A 4,714-nucleotide genomic window follows, 5' to 3' on the forward strand; every position below is an offset into this window, starting at 1 on the left:
CCATCAGGTCCTGCCCAGGCTCGGGCTCCAAGTTTGCCCCCTCTGGCCTGCCCGCGTGTGCGGGGTCACCCAGCAGCCTCCCCGCAGGTCCCTGGACGTTTCATTTTTAAAGGTCTTCTGTTCCCCCAAAGAGAATCCGCTCAGCCTGAGTGTCCGAGACACCCACAGGTGCCATTCATAGGCGTGTCCAGCCGCTCCCCCTGGGCCTGGCCCGGTTCCTTCTGCCCCAGGCCTGTTGCCTTCTCCCCGCTCTCCTGAGTCAGCGCCTGGAGGAGGTCACAACCTTGCCCCTCCCTCTGGCCCAGCCTGCGGTCCAGCAAGCGGCCTCCCCTGGCGTGTCCTCGGCACTGGTGGGAGAGCACAGGGGAAGGCCCAGCACGACTGCGGACTGCCGTGGGCCTGGGGCTGTCTCCGCTCTCCTGCCTTTGTCTCGTCCTGATGTCGTCCTCTGAGCGTGCTGGGATTCGCAGGAATGGTATTTGGAGATCTGCCTTGAAAGGTGGCGCACCTGGGCCTGGTTTTTTTCAGTGTTCATTCCCAGAGGCCCTTGGTTGTGGAGGGCAGCAAGGGTGATGCACTGGGCATGCGTTTGCTGCTGCCCGGGCCATGCCTGAAATCCACTGCCACGCAGGCACTCACCTGTGTGCTGGTCACATAGCTCTTCCTGCCCCTTGCACCATGGCTGGTGTCTCTGCAGAGTGAAATTGGAAAGCTCGCTCAGGGTGCTGGCTGTGACGCTCAGGGAGGTGGCGCCTGGTCGCTGGTAAACAAGGACGGGCTGACCCTCAGGGAAGGGGCTGCCAAGGAGGAGCGGGGAAGGGGCAAGACAGAGCCCTGGAAGTGGAGGGGCAGCTTGTTACACCGGCTGGCGAGGGGGCCTTTGAAACGGGGTCCCTCAGATGGTTTTGTAAAAAGCCTTCCCGATTGCTCCTGTGTGGAGGGCAGGGTGGGATGGAAAAGCCTCGCCAAGGCTGGGCCGCTGAGACACGGCCCGTGGTGGGGACGTGCGCTCCTAAAAGGAAGTCTTCAGTGTCATGAAGTTCAAAAAAATTCCTAAGTGAAGATTGTTTGTCAAAGTAAAGTGTCAGACTTTCCTTTTGTTTGCCATTTAATTTGTGATTTTGGTTCCCGTTTTAAGTGGGCTCATACGAATGGAAGGAGAGGTAGCAGTCATCCTTGAAAACTGCTGTTGTTAAGGTGATTCTGGTTTAAGCTTTGGCTTTTTTGGTTGTGGAGTAAAAGAGGGTTGTCATAAACAGGCAGACACCAACCTGTGTTTTCTAGTTCACAAACCTGGTTTTGATGACGCAGCCAGAACGTGAGCTTACGGGGTGCGGGAGGAGGGCTGACTGACCCACCCCCGGGAGCCCCCGGGTCGTTGGAAGCCACAGTGCCTGCTGGGAACAGTTGCCGGCCTGTCTAGAAGGCTCCAGCTGGCCCCTCAGGGTTCCTCCGCTCCAAGGCTGCTGAGGGGGTCTGGCAGCAGAGGAAGGGGAGTTGGGCAGGCTCCATGATCGGGACAGGTGCCCGAGACACCCGCCCACAGGGCACTGCAAATGCAGCATCTTACGCTGAGATCTCAGGGCCACACCTGGTGTACTGCTGCTGTGTAACAAGCGTCCACGGGCTCCAGGCTGCGGAGCCGCTGTCGCTGACTGTCTCACGGGCTCTGTGGGTCGGAGGTCGGGCTGGGGGCTGGCTCCTCCACTCGGGCGCTCGCTGGGCTGAAGTCTGGGTTGCCTACTGCATCCTCCACTGGGCTCAGGAGCCCTCTGCGAGCTCACTCCTGTTACGGTGTGATTCTCCCTCATGGTTGCAGGACTGAGGTCCCTGATTTCTTGCTGGCCGCCAGCTGGGGCCTCTTCAGCTCCTTGAAGCCACCAGTGTCTTTTGTTCCTGGTCCTTCTGTCTTCAGACCTGCCAGGCTTTGAATCTTTGGCAGCCTCTGCCAGCTGCAGAAGGCCTTCTGCTTTAAGGACTTGTGGAGTTGGGTCAGGCCCACCAGGGGACTGTGCTAAGGGCTCGCAGTAATACAGTGTGGTCCCAGGAGACACGAGCATTTCCTCAGGGCTGCAGGTTCTGGATCTTCCGGGGTAGAGGTGGGGAGGTGTTCTGTTGTAGATAGACCTGTCTGCCTGGGAACTCGGGCTGCACTTTTCTTTTCCAACACTGCTCTCCTTTGACTGGACACTAGCCCGTCACTATGACTGGCAGATTGTCTGTCTTCTGGTCTGGTTGTCACCAGTGAACTCGGGCAGCCAGCACGACCATAGCTCTGAGCGCCTGTCTGTGTCTCTCTCATGTGGACTGTTCTTAAAATATGTTATCTGAGCAGAGTTTATGTGAATGCTGTGGACATACAAAAATCTCAGAGATTGAGAAGTCATGTGTGTGAGGTGTCCTGCCTTGGCTCGCTTAGCGAAGGTGCCCTTTCTGCGCCGGGGAAGGGTGGCCGGTGACTTGCCTGGTCACCCCTGAATTACCCCACAGTCCCTCTGTGCTTTCAGAAGACCCAGCCCAGGTCCCGGGACTGGTGCCTTGCTCAGAAGCCCCGCCTCAGGGCTCTCCCCTTTCCTGTGGAGTTATTGCTGCTCTTGAGAACTGGCGCTGACTCTCCTGTGTTTTTTCGGGGGAGAGTGGGCTGTGTCCTACCCTGCATTCCCAGTGCCAGGCACAGTCTAGCCACTGGTGTGTGTCTGGTGGGCGAGTGAGCGAATGAATGAGAGAAAGAAAGGAAGAGAGTCTGGCAGGTGTGGCAAGTCTGCAGAGTTGAAATAAACCAAATGCTAAAAATAACTTTCACTGTTTTTCTTAGAATTTTTGAAGATTTGATTGCTAACTGAGGTTATTTAAGTGCAGAATGAAGTAAGATCTATCACAGTGTATCTGCCTCCCTTCCTGAAAAGTTGTAGAAGTCAGGTTTACGCTTTGCAACCCAGGATGTGAAAAACAGAATGTTCAACAGTTAGAAAGGCACCTCCAAAAAAAAAAAAAAAAGAAAGGCACCTCCATTTAGTTTTTAACTGGTTTCTCTTTCTTATTATTAAATTAACGCCTAACACTAGGAGGCAGAAAGCTTGGTGCCCAGTCGGTATCCTGCAGCCGGGTCCCACGTGCCCTGGGCTTCCGAGGCCCGGCTTCCCTTTGCTGTGGGGAGGGGCAGCGGAGGCTGGGCCCACACCGGCCTGAGGCGGCTCTGCACTCGAAGGTGGACTGCGCTGAGGTTCCCCTTGGCGGGGAGTGGCTTCAATTATCAGCACCATGCCCTTTTCTTGTGGGTTTGTGCTCCTTTTAACTCCCAAGTCAGCTGCTGTGCATAGCCATTTCAGCTCTGTGTGGTTGAGATCAGAGTGAACTTCCTAAGTGATAACAGGTGGATTGTAGGTAGTTTCTATCTTTTCACGTTTGGAAGGGATTTTGCTAGAAGCACCATCACACTGACATTACTCGCTGGCTTGCTCGGACGCTGTCAGTTGTGTCTGGCTCTTTATAACCCCGTGGACTGTAGCCCGCCAGGCTCCTCTGTCTGTGGAGATTCTCCAGGCAAGAATACTGGAGTGGGTTGCTATGCCCTCCTCCAGGGTGTCTTCCCCACGCAGGGATTAAACCTTGTGTGTCTCATGTCTCCTGCATTGGCAGGCAGGTTCTTTTCCACTGGAACCATCTGGGAAGCCCTTGAAAGGCATTTCAGATCTTAACATTTCTGGAATCCTGGGAATCAGAAGGAATGGCTAGGGTGGAGGAGTTAAAAGGAAATGAAAAATCAAAACATTTGCCTGGTGGTGGTGGCTGCGTGGGGAAGCACGGGCAAGGCCTTGAGCTCACTGGGTTAGCCCCGTCTCGGGTAGCCTGGTTTTCCTGTCTGGACGTGACTGGCTTCTTTGAGGGTCCTGACTTGTGAGCCTCTGTGTTTTCCCAGTGTGTTTCCCACTGTGGCGGGGGGCCCGGCCCTTCGCCGGGCCTGTCACATAAAAGGCAAGTGGGTGAGTGGTCACATGGAGGAGTTAGGAAGGCCACTGGTTTCGTTCCTCCCTCTTCTCTAGAGAAATCGAAACCAAAAGTTAGGTGGTTCTTGTTGCCAACCGGGTAGTGGCAGCATTCCCTCTCAGGCCAGAGCCTTTGTGTTGGAGAGAAGGCTGCAGGGCACTGGGCGGGTTGCGGGGACAGCTGGGGCAGCCCCACCCAGGCCGGAAAACGCATTCTCCCTTTGATCCCAACAAACTTTTCTGCTTTTAAAAATTAAAACAGTGCCTGAGTCTTGGGTCCTCTAGGTTTAAGCGTCCTGTTTTCCCAGAGCTTCCAGGGTCCTCTGTGTATTTACCAGGTGTGTGGGGGCTGCCCTGTGTAACTTGCTTAGAAGCCTTTGGGAGTTTGGTCTTGTCTTGAGTAGAAGGGGCAGGTGTTAATGCTGTTTCTCTGAGCTCCTTGCAGCCTTCAGCATGTGCTCTGGGTTGTGTCACGACTTGCGACTGAACGGCGGCTATGTGTTGTGCAGGAAAGCGGGGTGAGGGTCCGGGTGGGTCAGAACTAGGGCCGCGCCGCCCACAGGACGTTCGTGAGGATGGGGCCTGGTTCAGTGCTGCCCAGCGTGGGGGCCACTGACCCACTGACACAGGGCTGAGGAGCTGGGTTTTCATCATACTTAAATTTACTTAAAATTTAAACAATTTTATGTTCGACAGCACTGAACTGCAGTAACTTCAGATTCTTTACT

The sequence above is a fragment of the Bison bison genome, unplaced genomic scaffold, assembly GCF_000754665.1.
Source record: "Bison bison bison isolate TAMUID 2011002044 unplaced genomic scaffold, Bison_UMD1.0 scf7180017864377, whole genome shotgun sequence".
Classification (NCBI taxonomy): Eukaryota; Metazoa; Chordata; class Mammalia; order Artiodactyla; family Bovidae; genus Bison; species Bison bison.